Source organism: Ranitomeya imitator, chromosome 5 (genome assembly GCF_032444005.1).
Source record: "Ranitomeya imitator isolate aRanImi1 chromosome 5, aRanImi1.pri, whole genome shotgun sequence".
Taxonomy (NCBI): domain Eukaryota; kingdom Metazoa; phylum Chordata; class Amphibia; order Anura; family Dendrobatidae; genus Ranitomeya; species Ranitomeya imitator.
The window spans coordinates 105186217-105207405 of record NC_091286.1 but is presented as its reverse complement, the minus strand read 5'-3'; the positions used below and the strand labels follow the sequence as shown (position 1 = coordinate 105207405).

General features: G+C 45.2%; 1 protein-coding gene across 2 annotated transcripts in view; it reads right to left on the bottom strand.

Moving 5' to 3' along the window:
- SLC8A1 (solute carrier family 8 member A1) overlaps nucleotides 1-20699 on the bottom strand; it is a 469783-nt gene extending 449084 nt beyond the window's left edge. Inside the window, exon 1 of one of the 2 annotated variants that reach the window (XM_069769002.1) lies at nucleotides 20372-20699. The gene's annotated coding sequence lies outside the window, so the exon portion shown is untranslated. The remainder of the gene's footprint in view (nucleotides 1-20371) is intronic. The other variant, XM_069769003.1, reaches the window with a different exon arrangement.
- Between the last annotated feature and the right edge of the window lie 490 nt (nucleotides 20700-21189).

Below are 21189 nucleotides of genomic sequence, written 5' to 3'. Positions count from 1 at the left end.
TTCCTGGGCGCTGACAAATTAATTCTGGTGCTGGAAGAGACATTGGATTCAGAAGTTCTGGATGGTGCGGGCTCTGTCCAGCCACTTAGATTAGGGTGACTGAGACCTGCAGCGGTGTTCAGTCTGACAGTGTGGTTGTGTGTGCTGTCCAACTGGAATTATCAGCTCCCTGTTCCAGCCATTTGGGGAGCACCAAACCCTACTTAAGCTTCCAGCTTACTGCTAGAAGCTGCCAGATATAGTCTTGTGTTCTCTGGTTCAGTCATGTCTGCTTAGCTCCTGGTTGCTATCATTGTTTCTTATTTTACCCTAGGCTTGTGTTTCTGACTATTATTATGGATTCTGATTGTGTACTTTTCCTGCCCTTTCGGTTTAGACCGGGCTATCTGCCCACTTCTGCCAGCCTGCACCTCCCAACAGCAGCTTATTTTGTGGACCTCACCCCAAGAGCCCCTATTTAAGTCCAGATCCCTTTAGAGCAGTTAAAGAATAAAGGCCAGGACAATCCCTGTGAAGCGTAATGGTGTCCCCATCTCTCTCCATTAGTCACCAGCCCGGCTTCGTGGTTCCCCGGCATTCTCCTGTCTCTTACTGGTGTGCGTGGGTGCGCTCCCCTGTTCTTAAAGGGGAACCGCAATCATATCGTAGATGCCCACAGCTTGTAGTTGAGAGGCATTTGGTATAATGTGTTCACCTGCAAGATGGCTCTCAGGCAATTGTTGGGAGTCATCCTGTATAATAGACTCTCTCCCTCAGGGAGTGGCCAAGCAACGTGTTTAGTCATTAGGTAGTTGGTATCCAACCAGGTCAGTTGTAAGGTCCCCTGGTCCCGAAGTGGCAAGTATCTTGAACCCGAATTCCTGGTCCCGCTGCAGCCAGTGTCCTGACCCCAATCCCTGGTCCGAGTGTGGCCAGTGCCTAAATGTTGTCCCCTGGTCCTGGTGCGGCCAGTTCTGTTCCTGAAGTCCCATGGTCCCAATGAGGCCAATGCCTTTATGTTGTCATTTGGTCCCGCTGTAGCCAGTCCTGTTCCCGAAGTCCCCTGGTCCCGATGCGGCCAGTGCATGAACATTGTCCCCCAGTCTGCGTGTGGCCTGTCTCACAGACAAGGGTCACATTGCGTTAGTGCAACCCGTTTAGCGCTAGCGCTAGCGGGTTGCACTAACGCAATGTTTTTAATGTGGCCGCGTCCCGGGGTCGCGGTAACGTCCCCGCTCTCGCAGATCCCCGATCTGCGAGAGCGGGGAACGGACCGCGGGCGTGCCTCGGACGCTGCAAGCAGCGTCCGCGGCGCGCCAGGAAACACCGGCGCGTCGCTAGCGCATGCCGAACATGGCACGCGCTAGTGCTGCGTGTTCCCATTGCCGTGAATGAGCGCGCTAACGGACGCGTTGCACGGCGTTAATTTCGCCGTGCAACGCTGTCCGTTAGCGCTTTCCCATTAACGCAATGGGAACCAAGCCTTATCCAGTATCCTACTCCATTGTGTCTGAACATAGCCCTAATCAGTGTCGTCTAACCTGACCCCTGGGGTCAGCAGCTGCGGTACTGGGATCTGCCCAAGAGTGGTTTCTAGTGGCTACCTGCAACCCAGTCTGTCTCCAGGTGAAAACCTGATAGCCGCTTAACTAACCCACTTCCTAGGCAAGCTCGGTCCGGTGGCACAGTGGGTCCACAAATCCACATGCGCCATCGTTGGGCATAACACCTTGGGATCTGGTAAGCGGAGTGGCTTGCACTAAGCCTGCCCGTGGTAGTCATATTAGTGAAGCCAGGCGACCACTAACAGAATGTCCTTACATCTGGAAACTGATTGGTTGCTTTTAGCAACTTGTTCACTTTTTCTTTACTTTATCCCCCTTTTGAGCCTGAAGTTTCCTGCTTATTTTTGCTTTGTCCTTCCCCATGCTTTACATTTCATCTCTGTCTGGTCAAATAAGCTATAGGGTATAATCACAAGCTCTGCTATAATGAAGGAGAAATGCCGCACAACAGGGTAATAATGTTAAAGCACATTTAAGGTCAGTAGCACAATAAACATGGCTACTCACTTGATATAGTTGTGCAAATCTAGGCATATCACTATTTAGTGTATAGCATATCATAGAAAACAAAACCAGGAGATCGGCATCCCCTTGTGGCTATAATGGAGGATAGTGGACTCACCAAAAATTACAAGGTATTTATCCAAAAGAATATCACGACGCGTTTCGACTGTGTCCAGCCTTCATCAGGTGCATCAGTGTCGGGTAATTAGAGATGGATGCTGCAATCCTCCAATATTAAGGGAGAATTATTACCCCAGAAACAGCATATATGAAGGAAAAGGAGGGGATCACGCACTTCAAGAATCGCCTATCTTCATCATCAGGTCCAAAGACCTGATGAAGAGGGCAATTTGTTATCGAAACATGCAGTTCCTAATGAAGCTATATTGGAACCCGACAATCTGGAATGCCTTTGATGAATATCTTTATGATAAACCATTAATCTGCAATTGGGAATTTCTGATCGATGGTACATCATCCAATGACCAAATATATTTACAGATATCGTCAGTACCCACTGTCCCCAAAGACAGACATCCATGCGATTAATCGCACACGTTACTGCTAATTGTGAGTCTATCAGGAAGGCTAACACTAGGATCACACATTGAAAGCAGATCTGTAACCAAATTTTGCAATGCAAACTGTATACTTTTACAAATATATATCCTAGAACTGATGAGTCTGATGTATTTACTTTGAAATTTAGTATAAGTATGGCCAATTCTGAAATATAAATAAGCATTTTTATTATCATTTTAAAATCCGACAGGAACATTTCAGAGTGAATTATACTGACATTTTGATGTGGCTTTTCACAGTCAGTACATCCGGCTGATCAGCTCTAAGATATCTATTTCACAATATACCGTAGTATTGTGAAATCTGGTGACAAATCCTCTTAAAGAAATCTAGCAATTACATTTTCTGGACACACGGAAACATTTTTTAGTGCTACTGATCATCATTATCAATTTATCGAGGAGTACATTGACTTGTATGCGATCTTGTGGACTGCAGCTGTCACTTCTTACCAAAAAATCACTCCGCAATGCTGAAAAAAAAGGGTCTTGGCGTAGTCATAGCCCAAATCGTACAAATGCTAGTGGTTGCTTCTACCACTAGGGGGCCCGATCCCCGTCCCATGAAATAAAATAAATCATTGAAGTCGAATGCCCTGTTGTATATATAATATGGGGAGATACCAAATTTGGGAATTTTCGATTCCTGCACAGTTGGCATGGTGAAATAAATAGAACTTCTCAAAAAGCAAACACATGTTCCAGATTAACACCAGTACATCCTGCCCTGCTTATGTCTAAAAACTGTTATATAAAGAGGGAGTCCCTGTGTTTGGTCTCTGCTGGTAATTTACAAGAAGAATGTCTGCTTTTCACATAGGAGTCAGGAGTATGACACAAGGAATACACTCCGCCTGTTGCACAACAACTAATCGCATCCTAAGGGGCGCTACAGACATGCAGTATCCATCTTACGCTCGTCTCCCTTCACTTTATACGCTGTGCCAAACTAAAATTCATCCCATGTAAAGTCACCCTCCCATCTGCCGCATACACTTTCAATTGCAGTATTTCCAAGAACTGATTATATAGCTCATAAATGGCTGAAAGAAACAGAAAAGCTACAGGGGATAGGAATATGGAGCAGAACGGTGCACAATCAATGTAGCAGAGCTGAGCGCAATGTAGCAGAGCTGTGAACAATGTAGCAGAGCTGTGCACAATGTAGTAATGCTGTGTATAATCAACTAGCTATTGAACCCATTTTATGCCCGGGTGGCGAGCATTTATATTGGTATATGGTCTCCATCCTGGTATGTGTTGCTTCCATCCTGCGCCCTAATCTTGTCATGTGCTGCTACCATCTTGCGCCCCCATCCTGTCATGTGCAGCCCCATCCTGTGCCCCCATGCTGTCATGCGCTACTCCCATCTTGAGCCCCATTGTCATGTACTGCTCCCATCCTGCGCCCCCATTCTGACATGTGCTGCACCCATCCTGCGCCTCCATTCTGTCATTTGCTGCTCCCATCCTGCGCCCCCATCCTGTCATGTGCTGCTACCATCTTGCACCCCCGTTCTGTCATGTGCTGCCCTATTCTGTCATGTGCTGCTCCCATCCTGCGCCACAGTTCTGTAATGTGCTGCTCCCATCCTGCGCCCCCGTTCTGTAATGTGCTGCTCCCATCCTGCGCCACCATTCTGTAATTGCTGCTCCCATCCATATGCCCCATACGCTGCTCCATAACGGTTTATGGCCCCCATAAGATGCTCCATAGTATATGCCCCGTACACTGCTCCATAAAGGTTCATGGCCCCCATAAGATGCTCCATAGTATATGCCCCGTACACTGCTCCATAAAGGTTTATGGCCCCCATAAGATGCTCCATAGTATATGCCTCATATGCTGCTCCATAAATGTTGATGGCCCCCATAAGATGCTCCATAGTATATGCCCCGTATGCTGCTGCGATATATAAAAAAAAAAATAACATACTCACCTATCGTCGCTGGGCGCCAAGTGCCAGGGGCCTGAGCAGGCGGGGACACCGGCGCGCTGTGGGGGTCACGTGCCGGAGTCGCCGCTAGCTCAGGCCCCCGACACTTGCTATAGTCACCTGTCCCATTCCAGCGCTGCGTGCCGCTCTCTTCCAGGTCCTCTGGCTGTGACTGGTCAGTCAGAGGGCGGCGCGCATTAAGCGCATCATCGCGCCCTCTGAACTGAACGTCACAGGCAGAGGACCTGGAAGAGAGCGGCACGCAGCGCTGGAATGGGACAGGTGAATATAGCTTATACTCACCCTCCTGGCACATCCCCGACTCTCCGGTGGAGATCGCGGTGTGCGTTCAGTGCTTACGCATACCGCGATCTCCTGGCAGCGTCACTCTGTGGGGGTCCAGACTGCGCCAGCGCTTGCGCAGTCTATAAAGGCTTCGTACAGAGTGACGCTCCCAGCGTAATATTATAGATGTAGCAGAGCGGTGCACAATCAATGTAGCAGAGCTGTGCACAATGTAGCAATGCTGTGCACAATCAATGTAGCAGAGCTGTGCACAATGTAGCAGAGCTGTGCACAATGTAGCAATGCTGTGTATAATCAATGTAGCAATGCTGTGCACAATGTAGCAGAGCTGGGCGCAATGTAGCAATGCTGTGCACAATCAATGTAGCAGAGCTGTGCACAATGTAGCAATGCTGTGTATAATCAATGTAGCAGAGCTGTGCACAATGTAGCAATGCTGTGCACAATCAATGTAGCAGAGCTGTGCACAATGTAGCAATGCTGTGCACAATCAATGTAGCAGAGCTGTGCACAATGTAGCAATGCTGTGCACAATCAATGTAGCAGAGCTGTGCACAATGTAGCAGAGCTGTGCACAATCAATGTAGCAGAGCTGTGCACAATGTAGCAATGCTGTGCACAATCAATGTAGCAGAGCTGTGCACAATGTAGCAATGCTGTGCACAATCAATGTAGCAGAGCTGTGCACAATGTAGCAATGCTGTGCACAATCAATGTAGCAGAGCTGTGCACAATGTAGCAGAGCTGTGCACAATGTAGCAATGCTGTGTATAATCAATGTAGCAATGCTGTGCACAATCAATGTAGCAGAGCTGTGCACAATGTAGCAATGCTGTGTATAATCAATGTAGCAAAGCTGTGCACAATCAATGTAGCAGAGCTGTGCACAATGTAGCAACGCTGTGCACAATGTAGCAGAGCTGGGCGCAATGTAGCAATGCTGGGCGCAATGTAGCAATGCTGTGCACAATCAATGTAGCAGAGCTGTGCACAATGTAGCAGAGCTGTGCACAATGTAGCAATGCTGTGCACAATCAATGTAGCAGAGCTGTGCACAATGTAGCAATGCTGTGCACAATCAATGTAGCAGAGCTGTGCACAATGTAGCAGAGCTGTGCACAATGTAGCAATGCTGTGTATAATCAATGTAGCAATGCTGTGCACAATCAATGTAGCAGAGCTGTGCACAATGTTGCAATGCTGTGCACAAACAATGTAAGCAGAGCTGTGCACAATGTAGTAATGCTCTGCACAATCATCAATGCAGCAGAGCAGTGCACAATCAATGTAGCAGAGCTGTGCACAATGTAGCAATGCTGTGCACAATCAATGTAGCAGAGCTGTGCACAATAATCAATGTAGCAGAGCGGTGCACAATCAATGTAGCAGAGCTGTGTACAATGTAGCAGAGCTGTTCATAATCAATGTAGCAGAGCTGTGCACAATGTAGCAATGCTGTGTATAATCAATGTTGCAGAGCTGTGCACAATGTAGCAATGCTGTGCACAATCATCACTGTCGCAGAGCTGAGGAATTGTGTGCAAAAGAAACGTGTAATTGGAAAATTTCAATATTGGAATTGTACAGAGTCGCAGCACGGATCTTCTTCATCTAGGGCATAAATACAGTTTGCTACTAGTGGTGAGCGAATGTGCTCTGATAAGGTGCTATCCGTGCTCGGGTGCCAACTGAGTGTCTTCGTCGTGCTCGAATAATATGTTCGATTACCCGCTCCTGCATGTCTGTGGCTGTTAGACAACCCCAACACCTGCAGGGATGGCCTAACAACAGGCGATGTGTTTCAGCTGTCCAACAGCCGTGAGACATGCAGCCGCGGTGACTCGAACATATTCGAGCACGCTTAAGACACTCGGATAGCACCCGAGCACGGATAACACCTTATCTGAGCACGTTCGCTCATCACTATTTGCTACCTTAGCTCCACCAGCTGAGGCAGAGGAGCATATTGGTACCGTTACTGTCGCCCTTATTAAATTCTGTCCAGGGACACGTTCCAGTATAAGGCTGGAGTCATTCAATCGTATTTTCTCTCATCTGAGAAAATCAGTCTGATTACGCTAATCACACTCTGATCAGACTGATCCGATTTACTTGGATGAGGAGAAAATGGAAAAAAAAGACTTCATCTTCTCCATCCTATCAGTCCATAAAAATTGGACTGCACTCAGACGCCATCCTGGTGCAGTCAGATTTTTTCCACCGATTCATTGACTTGCATGGCCGAGTGCGATCCAATAACCGGATCCAACACAGGTATGCTGCGATCTTTTATCGAAACGCACTGGGACCGATAATACGGTCATGAGTTTGAGCCCTAGTCCTTCCTTTTGGATCGCCATGCAGCTCCCCCACTGTTTGCTGTATGTAGAAAACTAGTCCCACAAGTCTCCCAGATAATTCACTGCTAGCAGAGAACGGAGGCATTAACTTGAACGCTTTGCAAATTAGTTGCTAGCAGGGCAGAAGATGCCACGCACGCAGGTAATTACCAATATTGGCAAGCAGAGGTCAGACACATTTGTAGGGTGTTGATAGCTATGAAAGGAGACGCAATTATCTGAAAGTCATGATGGGATAGGAACGTTTTAATTTTAGTGCGCGGAAACTTAAAGTCATATAATAGTGCGGATTGCTGATAAAGTTCTCTGGAGATAATATGCAGTGCAGGTAACGTAATACACATACGCTATAGGGACAAAAGTATTGGGACACACGTCTTAATCACTGAATGCAGGTTTTTCAATCTGTCTCATTGCCCCAGGGATATAAAAAGCTCCTCGCCATGCGGCCGTCTGTATTGACTATCTTTTGGGATACAACCGCTTGCTCTAAATATCTTACTGAATTACAGGGTGGTCCTGTAATAAGAGGCCTCCTTTGTAACAAGTCACATTGTGCATCATGTTCCCTAATAAATATTCCAGGATAAACTGTGAGTGATATTATTGAGAAGTGGACGAGATTAAGAACGGCCCAACTCAGCCGACAAGGGTAGACCATGTAAAGTTACAGAGCGGGGCATTCCGAGAGCTGAGGACCATAGTGCACAAGGAGTCCTGACCTCAACCTCACTGACCACCTGTGAGCGGAGGGGAGATTGCGAGCCCGGCCCTCTCCTCCATCAGCAGTCCAAAATGGTCTTATGGAGGAATGGATGAACATTGCTCCTGACTTACACCAAAATCTTGTAGCAAGCCTTCTAGAGCTGAAAAGAGGGGACCACCTCCATATTATTGACTAGGTTGTTGTAAAAGAACCTGTAGGTGAAATGTATAGGTCCATATAGTGTATATACGAGGTACTATATACTGGCAGTACTATACTGTATATTTGAAGTATTCTACATTGGAGGTAAGATATATTGGAGGTACTATACTGTATATCGAAGGTACTATGTAACGGGGGAACTATACACTGACAGCGCAATATATTGAAGGTTCTCATTCTATGCTTAAAGGGAATCTGTCAGGTTTTTGCTACCTCATCTAAGAGCACCATGATGTAGGAAAAGAGATCCTGGTTCCAACAATGTATCACTTAGTTTACTGGGTGCAGCCGTTCTGACACAATCAGAGCTTTTAGATTTAGCAATGCAGCAGAGCTGAGAAAGCCAACCCCACCCACACCAGGCTCTTTGTGTACAAAGTCCATAGACAGTGAGCTGCTTATCTCAGGAGGGGGCGTTGCTGGACTAGTCCACAATGTTAATCTCTTAGTGATAAATCCTTCACAGTTAGTAAACAATAGCAGCACTTTGACAAGTGACACATCCCTGAAATCTGTGCTTCAGCTTCTATCTCCTGCTGTCTTATGATTACATAGCAAAAATTTGCTGACAGATTCCCTTTAAGAGTGCAGTGGGCAATTTCACACGATGACTGACAGCCCTCCCCGTATGAATGTCCATAAAGACAAAAGGTGGCAACCACTAATCAGGACAACCCAGTAGACTCCTAGGTGTAGAAATATATGGGCTTTCAATCAATAAACTACAATTTATAATGGATCTTTTCCCACCAAGTCATCTTCTCTTGCACTATAACAAGCTGCTTGAAGATTATCCTTATTGGTGACAGTGTCAGTGTGCATGGAGGCACAATATATTAAAGAGGTTGCCCACCTCTTTTACACTGATGACCAATCTTTAGGATAGGTCATCAATGTCTGATCGGCTGGGGGACGACATCCGGCACCCCCGCAAATCAGCTGTTATCGGCGGCCACCGGCCGGAAGTACTCACTTGCCGAGCTGCTCCATTTACTTGTAGTGGCCATCAATGGTACTGCACATCAGCCTCCTATTCAAACTACGGTAATAGGCGTCGGATGTGCAGTACTCTGTGGCGGCCACTATCAGAAGATGGCCAGCTCTGCACGCGAGTACTTCCAGCCAATGGCTGATCGGTGGGGGTGCTCAGTGTCGGACCCATGCAGATCAGACATTGATGACCTATCCTGAGGAAAGGTCATTATTGTAGAAGCAGTGGACAACCTCTTTAAAGGTACGATACATTGCAGTTGCTATACATTGGAAGTATATATTGAAGGCTCTATACTGGAGATACTTTCCATGGAGGCACAATTTTTTGAAGGTACCTTACATTACAGGTACTACACACTGGATGTACAATATATTGAAGGAACTATGCGATGTTACTACTACAACCCCTGGCAAAAATTATGGAATCACCGGCCTTGGAGGATGTTCATTCAGTTGTTTAATTTTGTAGAAAAAAAGCAGATCAGACATGGCACAAAACTAAAGTCATTTCAAATGGCAACTTTCTGGCTTTAAGAAACACTAAAAGAAATCAAGAACAAAAGATGTGGTAGTTAGTAATGGTTACTTTTTTTAACCGAGCATAGCGGAAAATATTATGGAATCACTCAATTCTGATGAAAAAGTTAAGGAATCATGCAAAACAATAAAAAAAAACCACTCCAAAACATCACTAGTATTTTGTTGCACCACCTCTAGCTTTTATAACAGCTTGCAGTCTCTGAGGCAGTGTTCCCCAACTCCAGTCCTCAAGAGCCACCAACAGGTCATGTTTTAGGGATTTCCTTAGTATTGCACAGGTGATAGTTGCATCACCTGCACAGGCAATAATTCCATCACCTGTGCAATACTAAGGAAATCCTGAAAATATGATCTGTTGGTGGCTCTTGAGGACCAGAGTTGGGGAACACTGCTCTGAGGCACGGACTTAATGAGTGTCGAACAGTACTCTTCATCAATCTGACTCCAACTTTCTCTGATTGCTGTGGCCAGATCAGCTTTGCAGGTTGGAGCCTTGTCATGGACCATTTTCTTCAACTTCCACCAAAGATTTTCAATTGGATTGAGATCCAGACTATTTGCAGGCCATGACATTGACCTTATGTCTTTTTTCAAGGAATGTTTTCACAGTTTTTGCTCTATGGCAGGATGCATTATCATCTTGAAAAATGATTTCATCATCCCCAAACATCCTTTCAATTGATGGGATAAGAAAAGTGTCCAAAATATCAACACAAACTTGTGCATTTATTGAAGATGTAATGACAGCCATGTCCCCAGTGCCTTTACCTGACATGCAGCCCCATATCATCAATGACTGTGGAAATTTGCATGTTCTCTTCAGGCAGTCATCTTTATAAATCTCATTGGAACGGCACCAAACTAAAGTTCCAGCATCATCACCTTTCCCAACGCAGATTCGCGATTCATCACTGAATATGACTTTCATCCAGTCATCCACAGTCCACGATTGCTTTTTCTTAGCCCATTGTAACCTTGTTATTTTCTGTTTAGGTGCTAATGATGGCTTTCGTTTAGCTTTTCGGTCACAGACTTTGACTCCAGTTTCTGCCCATTGGTTCCTCATTTGTCTTGTGCATTTCCTGCTTTGGAGACATATTGCTTGAAGTTTCCGGTCTTGACGCTTTGATGTCTTCCTTGGTCTACCAGTATGTTTGCCTTTAACAACCTTCCCATGTTGTTTGTATTTGGTCCAGATTTTAGACACAGCTGACTGAACAACCAACATCTTTTGCAACATTGCATGATGATCTACCCTCTTTTAAGAGTTTGATAATCCTCTCCTTTGTTTCAATTGACATCTCTCGTGTTGAAGCCATGATTCATGTCAGTCCACTTGGTGCAACAGCTCTCCAAGGTGTGACACTCCTTTTTAGATGCAGACTAATGAGCAGATCTAATTTGATGCAGGTGTTATTTTTGGGTATGAAAATTTAGAGGGTGATTCCATAATTTTTTCCTCACAATTGAGCGATTCCATAATTGTTACTCTTTGCTTGGTTAAAAAAAAGTAATCATTACTGACTACCACATTTTTTGTTCTTGATTTCTGTTAGTGTTTCTTAAAGCCAGAAAGTTGCCATTTGAAATGACTTTAGCTTTACGCCATGTCTGTGATCTGCTTTTTTTCTACAAAATTAAACAACTGAATGAACATCCTCCAAGTCCGGTGATTCCATAATTTTTGCCAGGGGTTGTATATATTGTAGGTACTATACATTGGAGATGATAGATATTGGAGATATATATATTGAAGGTAGTGTATGACATAAGTATTCAAATAACCCAAAAGGTAGAGAACCTGTGCAACGTACTGCCCCTTAGGCTCTGCCTGCTGAAAGTATCATTGTATTGTAGGACTAGGTTTTCCAACCGTCCAGAAATTGCAGGACTGTCTGTAAAAATTGAGCCCCATCCGTGAAAAATAATGTAAGGCATACGTGATTTTTTTTAATCTGAAGAAATTTATACTGATTATTTTGTCTGTAATTATCATTATTTTACAGTTTACAGTGAATGCAGCTGATGTGCACATAGAAGAATTATGGGCTGTAGACATGCATCACTGAATCACAACGATTTACTATGCTTTTCCAATGTGCGTGTAAAAAATATTGTCTCTCTGTGATTTTTGGATAAACTGTCCGGAAAAAATAAAAAGTTAAGTTAGCAACCCTGTTTGGGAACACAAATCCAAAAAGACAAAATACATTAGTCCACAATGATGAGACATCTGTGTAAACCTAAAAATGCTGAATCTCATCTGCTATTTGTTACTCCAGGTGTAAAGTTAAGGGGCATTTACACTGCACGATTATGGTGAACGAACGTTGTTAAAAACACTTCTTTCACGATTATCTTGTTGTGTAAACAGGCTGCCGATCAACTAATGAATGAGAAAAATACATTTATTGGGTGAAATGATCTTTTTCACAGCATAAAGGTCATTGTCCTGTGTACACAGGATCCGCGCTGCTGAGATCCAAGGCAGATTATGTGCATTGCGCATCTTTTCCTTTGTTCTGCCTGTGTAAGGCCAGTTTCACATTCGCGTTTTGCTGATCTGCGGAGGGCTGCGGACTTCCTCCGTGAAGCCCCGCCCTTGGCGGCACCTCCGCCGCTAGCTCAGCCTACTTCTGCATGCGGCCTGCGTACCTATCTTTAACATTAGGTACGCAGGTCGTGCCGCTATATGCGGATGCTTCTGCATGCGTTGTTTTGACGATGCGACGACCAGCGTAGGACGCAACTTGCAGCAATTTTTTTTTCTCCGCATCGTCAAAACGACGCATGCGGAAGCATCCGCATACAGCCGCACGACCTGCGTACCTAATGTTAAAGATAGATACGCAGGCCGCATGCCGGCCGCATGCAGAAGTAGGCGGAGCTAGCAGTGGAGGTGTGGCCGAGGGCGGGGCTTCACGGAGGAAGTCCGCAGCCCTCTGCAGATTAGCAAAACGCTAGTGTGAAACTAGCCTAAACTGGCATTTAAAACAGGGCTGTGGAGTCAGAGTCATGGAAATTGAGGAGTCGGAGTTTTGGCTTACCGACTCCACAGCCCTGGCAGGAGTCGGAGTCATGGAGTCAGAGCCCATTTTGGTGGAATCGGAGTTGGAGTTGGTATCATGGAAAATGAGGAGTTGGAGTCAGAGTTTTGGCTTACCGACTCCACAGCCCTGGCAGGAGTCAGAGTCATGGAGTCAGAGCCCATTTTGGTGGAATCGGAGTCGGAGTTGGTGTCATTGAAAATGAGGAGTTGGAGTCGGAGGTTTGGCTTACCGACTCCACAGCCCTGATTTAAAAGAGCGCTGAGTTGGAAAAGTTTGCTGATCGGCCGTCATATCGTGCCACCAGTTGGTTCCGTGTAAACACACAGTCGCTACTATGTTCTAGACTGCCTAGAAGTGTAGTGGGCAGTATCGCTTAATAATTGTCAAATCGACAGCTGTCAATCAATGATTAGGACCACCCACCGGACTCCATAGTCCTGTGGGTGCTCTTAAAAAGAGCAGCAATTTGAAATTAAGAAGTTGCAAATAATAATAGATCTTTTGCTACAAAACTAAGAATCAATCTGCCCAGCTCATCCGACTGTACAACAAGCTGCCAGCAGATTAATGTTAATGGGGACATGCTCCCTGTAATTCCTAGCAGTGTCAGTGTACAGCACATATACAGTGGGGCAAAAAAGTATTTAGTCAGTCAGCAATAGTGCAAGTTCCACCACTTAAAAAGATGAGAGGCGTCTGTAATTTACATCATAGGTAGACCTCAACTATGGGAGACAAACTGAGAAAAAAAAATCCAGAAAATCACATTGTCTGTTTTTTAACATTTTATTTGCATATTATGGTGGAAAATAAGTATTTGGTCAGAAACAAAATTTCATCTCAATACTTTGTAATATATCCGTTGTTGGCAATGACAGAGGTCAAACGTTTTCTGTAAGTCTTCACAAGGTTGCCACACACTGTTGTTGGTATGTTGGCCCATTCCTCCATGCAGATCTCCTCTAGAGCAGTGATGTTTTTGGCTTTTCGCTTGGCAACACGGACTTTCAACTCCCTCCAAAGATTTTCTATAGGGTTGAGATATGGAGACTGGCTAGGCCACTCCAGGACCTTGAAATGCTACTTACGAAGCCACTCCTTCGTTGCCCTGGCGTTGTGCTTTGGATCATTGTCATGTTGAAAGACCCAGCCACGTTTCATCTTCAATGCCCTTGCTGATGGAAGGAGGTTTGCACTCAAAATCTCACGATACATGGCCCCATTCATTCTTTCATGTACCCGGATCAGTCGTCCTGGCCCCTTTGCAGAGAAACAGCCCCAAAGCATGATGTTTCCACCACCATGCTTTACAGTAGGTATGGGGTTTGATGGATGCAACTCAGTATTCTTTTTCCTCCAAACACGACAAGTTGTGTTTCTACCAAACAGTTCCAGTTTGGTTTCATCAGACCATAGGACATTCTCCCAAAACTCCTCTGGATCATCCAAATGCTCTCTAGCAAACTTCAGACGGGCCCGGACATGTACTGGCTTAAGCAGTGGGACACGTCTGGCACTGCAGGATCTGAGTCCATGGTGGCGTAGTGTGTTACTTATGGTAGGCCTTGTTACATTGGTCCCAGCTCTCTGCAGTTCATTCACTAGGACCCCCGCGTGGTTCTGGGATTTTTGCTCACCGTTCTTGTGATCATTCTGACCCCACGGGGTGGGATTTTGCGTGGAGCCCCAGATCGAGGGAGATTATCAGTGGCCTTGTATGTCTTCCATTTTCTAATTATTGCTCCCACTGTTGATTTCTTCACTCCAAGCTGGTTGGCTATTGCAGATTCAGTCTTCCCAGCCTGGTGCAGGGCTACAATTTTGTTTCTGGTGTCCTTTGACAGCTCTTTGGTCTTCACCATAGTGGAGTTTGGAGTCAGACTGTTTGAGGGTGTGCACAGGTGTCTTTTTATACTGATAACAAGTTTAAACAGGTGCCATTACTACAGGTAATGAGTGGAGGAAAGAGGAGACTCTTAAAGAAGAAGTTACAGGTCTGTGAGAGCCAGAAATCTTGATTGTTTGTTTCTGACCAAATACTTATTTTCCACCATAATATGCAAATAAAATGTTAAAAAAACAGACAATGTGATTTTCTGGATTTTTTTTTCTCAGTTTGTCTCCCATAGTTGAGGTCTACCTATGATGTAAATTACAGACGCCTCTCATCTTTTTAAGTGGTGGAACTTGCACTATTGCTGACTGACTAAATACTTTTTTGCCCCACTGTATGTAACCTCCGAGTTATCTATGTACAATAGTATGGACCATTCATGGATGAATTATTGTTATCACAGACTATCCTGCCTGGGGCAATTATCAGGTTATAATTCCAAGATTACAAGAACAAGACGCCATTTTAAATGTCAAATGTGAAGAAACCCCGGCCTGGATCTCAAGTCCTCCAATATCCTGAGAATGTTTCTAAGCTAAGCAGCATTATATCTGCAATATCCATTAGCAATCCGGTCCACATAACCCTGACATAAAAACTAAACACCAAATCACAGGGAGATGGATCCGGTCACACATTGAATATCGGCTGCTGCTCTGATTTCACTTCTCCTTTTAAAGCAGAACCATATTGTGGGCTCGGACCTCCCAGATGCCAAACCCGGTTTCGTTTTTCTTTTACAAAACCCAAAAAGACAAGGTCATTTCCTATTTTACCATCCGCCTGCAAATACAGCACTCAGTTTTCCATAGACACAATGTCACATCGGTGCTTCTTGGGTCAGCGGTGGAGATTCGGAACCTGGGAGACAATGACTGTGCATAGTATATAAATGGTTAATGATGGGACGAGCGCAGGATATATGGCCGCTGCGGAGTCTGCTGCTTACCCAGCACTGTACACCCAGCAAAGCTGTCATCTCCTGTATGCTTCACTGTACTAATCGTATGGACAGAGATGCAAACGGCAATTCATTTCCTATCACCAGCATCAGCGAGTTTTACTTGTCACAGATTGTATTCACTGACGTAGTATACTTCCCCATGTAGTTTAGTAATGCCTGCCTGCCAGCACACAGGGACCGGGTACAAAGTCTTAGAATTGGTTATTGCCTTTGACGGTATTGTGATATATATCTGCATAGCTTAGGAAGTATATAAAAAGGAATATAGATAGATAGATAGATAGATAGATAGATAGATAGATAGATAGATAGATAGATAGATAGATAGATAGATAGATAGATAGATAGATACCAAAAAATGGAAGGCAACACTCCAGGTTTTAGCAAAAATATAAGTGGACTTTATTGGGCCCACATGGCATGGTGCACCATGATAGATAGATTTGTCTGTGTTTTCACATGGCCTAGATGCATGTACATGTGCTGCTGTGTTCTTCTTTATCTATATGATGCAGCTTGCAGGTGTTCACATACGGCCAGTCTCACACGTCCAGATAATTCCGGTACCGGAAAAATCGGTATCGGAATTATCCGTGTCCGTGTGCTCACGTTGCACATCAGTGTGGCACACGCGCGGCAGCCGTGTGCCGCCCGTGTGCCAACTGGGTACCACACGGACCATGCAGGAGACAGCGCTACAAGTAAGCGCTGTCCCCTGCTTTGGGTGCTGAAGCTCCATTCATTTCTTCTCTCCAGCAGCGTCGCTGGAGAGAAGATATGAAAAATCATTTTTGTTTTTGGTGTTTAAAATAAAGATCCCTGTCCCTAACCCCTCCCACCCCCTGTGCGCCCGCCCGCTGTTAATAAAATACTCACCTAGCTCCCTCGCTGCTTCCTCTCCGCGCCGCAGCTTCTCCTGTATGAGCGGTCACGTGGTACCGCCCATTACAGTGATGAATATGCAGCTCCACCTCTATGGGAGGTGGAGCCGCATATTCATCACTGTAATGGGCGGTACCATCCCCACTGATCTTGCACTCCTCCCATTGACCTTGCAGGTGGTGGTAATCTACTCTACCTGCCCATAAATTGTAGGTTTAGCCCAGAGTGACATGGTTTGTCCAGAGATGTAGGCTGGTGGCCCAAAAGTGGCATGTATGGTAGTGTAGGACCCATCAGGAGATCACCTTGCCGTGGTTGATGGGCACACATGAATTGGCCAATTTATGCGCTAAGAATCTTCATTTCATCTATAACTGTAAGCTTTATGAAAAAAAATTTTTTGAGAATTTTTATGAAAAAATATTTTTGAGAAGTATAATTCATATTGAATATTTGTCTGTGTTTTCACATGGCCTAGATTCATGTATATGTGCTGCTGTGTTCTTCTTCATCTAGATAGGTAGATAGAAAGATAGATAGATAGATAGATAGATAGATAGATAGATAGATAGATAGATAGATAGATAGATAGATAGATAGATAGATAGATAGATAGATAGATTGGTAGATACTGTAGATAGATAGATAGATAGATAGATAGATAGATAGATAGATAGATAGATAGATAGATAGATAGATAGATAGATAGATAGATAGATAGATAGGTAGATACTGTAGATAGATAGATAGATAGATAGGTAGATAGATAGATAGATAGATAGATAGATAGATAGATAGATAGATAGATAGATAGATAGATAGATAGATAGATAGATAGATAGATAGATGATAATAGGCAGCTGTAAGCATCCATGCTGTGGGAATCTGCAGTGTGTCGGGGCTTGGTCCATACTCCACGTATTCTACGCCATGTCACCTGTGGTTTTCTGCATTGTTGGGATCACCTCGCCATGTAACAAGCCAGAGCTGCATTGCTCAAGTACTTTACTGTACAATACGGGGACCAATAACAGAAGAAATATTGATTTCCCGGTAAACAGTGATCATCACCATTGAATTGTTATAAATACTTAATATTAATTATTGACATTATATAAGAATTTCTACATCCAGCTGTTGCAACATGTCCAACCCGTGTGCGAGCTGTGGGAAATGAGTGTCAGGTAGCAGTCAGACAGGAGACATAATGTGGTGTAAGAACAGCTGTGCAGAAATGAATGAATTCCACCTCGGTCACTGGGAAAGGAGGATGTGCGGCAGCGCCTGCTGGGGATGTAGTCCTGCAGAGGAGCCATACAGGGAAGCCCCACTGCCGGGATGCCCCCTCTGCTGAGGACGCCCAGTGCTCCCAGGGATGCACCTGACTACTGGAATGCTTTACAGCCAGATGTGCCATCTGCCACCAATTTATGGCTGATATCAGCTCACTATAAAGAATTGTCATTCATCTTATTAAGTGACAGAAAAATATTCCATCTTCTGAGGTTCGCCATCCTCATGGGAAGCAAAATGTTCCCCGACTTATTTTGCTTTGTCCTTTAAATCAGAAGATGATTAAAATGAACCAAAGGTTGACGATGAGGATGAAGCCCACTGTATAACCCTCTGCCACTCCTTGCTGAGGGCTGCTGGTCTCCGCGGCAAGCAACAGGTTAAGAATGATGCTAATGAGGAGGAATAAAGGTGAAAACTGAGAGCACAGCACCTGGCTGAAGTGAGGGCTCCACAGAGGGAGGGCTGGGAGCAGCCATTCATCTGCTCCTCCTGGGGAAGTGACAAGGTCTGAGGCCACAGTGTCCTCACTTGGCCACATACATGGGGCTGCAGCATGGCGGCTCATCCTATGGCATGCTGCCTGTCTCCTGCAGCACTGGCACATTACCTGCCACACCACATGCCCAGCAATGGCCCACTCAACCACGAGAGAGGACTCAGGGACATGTCTCCAGTCAGAGTAACCCACCTCCAGCCACAGCAGACATGCACATTATCCCTCACACTCCTCACCTCCTCCTACTGAGGCATCAAAGCTACAAATCCATCTCTCCAACTCACACAGTCTCTGGTGGGAGGGGGACCGAGCTAACCCTTCCATCGCTGGGGGTGGGGACAGCCAGCAACGCACTGCGGGCAACTGGCGTGACAGGGGTTAACCATTCCGTCCCAAACATGGGACCGCTACCAGTCACTCTTCATGTGGGAAGCTAGCCTGCAGCTGGAAGACTGACATCTAACAGTGGGAGTAAGAATACAGGTGTAGAAAATAAGCCAAGACCCCCAAATATACATACAAATGGCAGCAATAGTAACCGGCATATAGGGACCCCATCACCCACTGCCACAGACAGGCAGTGCCCAACTGGTGCATGTGCTGGGTGGCAACTACAAAGGGCGACGGAACATCATCGTGTCTGTGTGTGGGTATATATATATATACTGTATAAAACAGAAAATAGCATACAGCTAGATGGATGGACAGATAGATTGGACATACACTTTCATTGTGTGTGTGTATGTGTGTATGTATATATATATGTATATATATATATATATATATATATATATATGTACACACACACACACATATGCACACACAGTTTTAAAGTTGAATATGGAGAATAGGACCCATACACAAAAAAACACCATCAAAATGCTATATATCATTGTGAGATGCTGTATAATATACAGTCTGGCGACTGAATCTGGAGAATTACACACTCATATAATATAATACAGTGTAGTGTTCTATAGACATGAAGAATAAGACACACATGTAAAATATTATATACTGCATCACTGTTTAGTAATAAATAGCTATGGAAATTAACACATATATATATAATACGGTATAATATACAGATATGGAAAATAATATATATATATATACACATATAATACTATACAGAAATAGAGAATAGCATTCACGTAGTAACATATACAGCTATAGATCACTGTGTATAATACCGTAGATCACTGTTATACTATAGAACACTACATACCATAAATCTCTGTATGAAATACCATGCATCCCATTGTATAATACTATAGATCACTATATATTTCTATAAATCACTGTATGTACCATAGATCACCTTGTGTAATACTATAGATCACTAGATGACAATATGGATCACCCTATATAATATTATAAATATCTATATGATACTATAGATCCCTATATAATACTATAGATCACAGTATAATCACCTTGCATAATATATATACCGTATATATATATATATATATATATATATATATATATATATATATATAATTCAATACTATAGATCCCCATATAATACTATAGATCAGCGGATAATACTATAGGTCACAGTATAGATCCCTACAGAATACTATAGATCCCTATATAATCCCATAGTGGATGACACAATGCCGGAAAGTTCGGGGCTCCCGATGCTGCAGCAGCGTGCGGCACTGCTGTACCAATGGAGCGCACACCTCCAGTACCGGGCAGGGGGAGAGTGCCAGTACCGGGCAGGGGAGAGTGCCGGCTCCGGGCACCGGCGGACAATGGAGCACACCTCCAGTACCGGGCAGGGGAGAGTGCCAGTACCGGGCAGGGGGAGAGTGCCAGTACCGGGCAGGGGGAGAGTGCCAGTACCGGGCAGGGGGAGAGTGCCAGTACCGGGCAGGGGAGAGTGCCGGCTCCGGGCACCGGCGGACAATGGAGCGCACACCTCCAGTACCGGGCAGGGGAGAGTGCCGGCTCCGGGCACAATGGAGGGCACGGAGCCCCTGTTCCTGCTCTTGTGGCAGTGATAGTCTGCAGAGTGGCAGCAGCAGAGCAGGCGCCTCATCTCCACTACTACACACACATCACGTCCTGCTGCCCCAGTGATGGCATACCTTGTGTGCAGCCCAGGGTGTGTGCCACAGCTGTGCCAGGAGAAGCTGCCCTCACATCCACCTTTAAATAGGTCCAGATCAGGAAGAAGCCGCCTTGACCAGAAGGGGAAGAGAGCGACTCCTTGCAGAGAGTGCCATGCACAGAGCGCACTCACAGCCGGCGCACACTGCTGCTCCTCATCCTCCTCCTCCTCCTCCGCACTGTCCTGGATCCTCTGGAGTGGTCGCCTGCTGCCGGGGTCTCCCTCCCTGTGCTTCCCCCCAGCTGTCTGCGCTGCTTGGGAATATTTTCCGATTTCCTCTGCTTTGTGAGTGAGGGACTCAGGCTTTGCAGTGCATCATGGCTGGGAGCCAGCCCTCTTATCACCATCCAGACACTCCCACCCCATTGATCACACTTCCACCATTACTCCAAGTTCCAGTTCCCCTCACATTGCAGCAGTTTTTGTAAAAGAAGAAAACTAGCCGCCTCTTGTACCCACTGTGAGCCATAACTCATTCCACATCTGTGTGAGGAACATTCCTGGCCACTTAAAGGGACCCGAACCCTGGAGAGGGTCTCACATCACCCAGAGAAGGAGCACTGGCATACTGATGATACAGGGGAACCTCTACAAAAGATTGGAGGGGTGGTCCGGGCAAAATACAACTTTACCTAAGGAACTGAATATCTAGAACACGATCAAATGGCACACTGCTCAAGTCCCCTGACCACTGCAGACAATCACAGGCTGCAGAGGTCCACACCTGGTGGAACCATGACGTCACCACCTCCTGTTTCTGAGCAGACCAGTGCCACGGGGTGGAACATTACATGA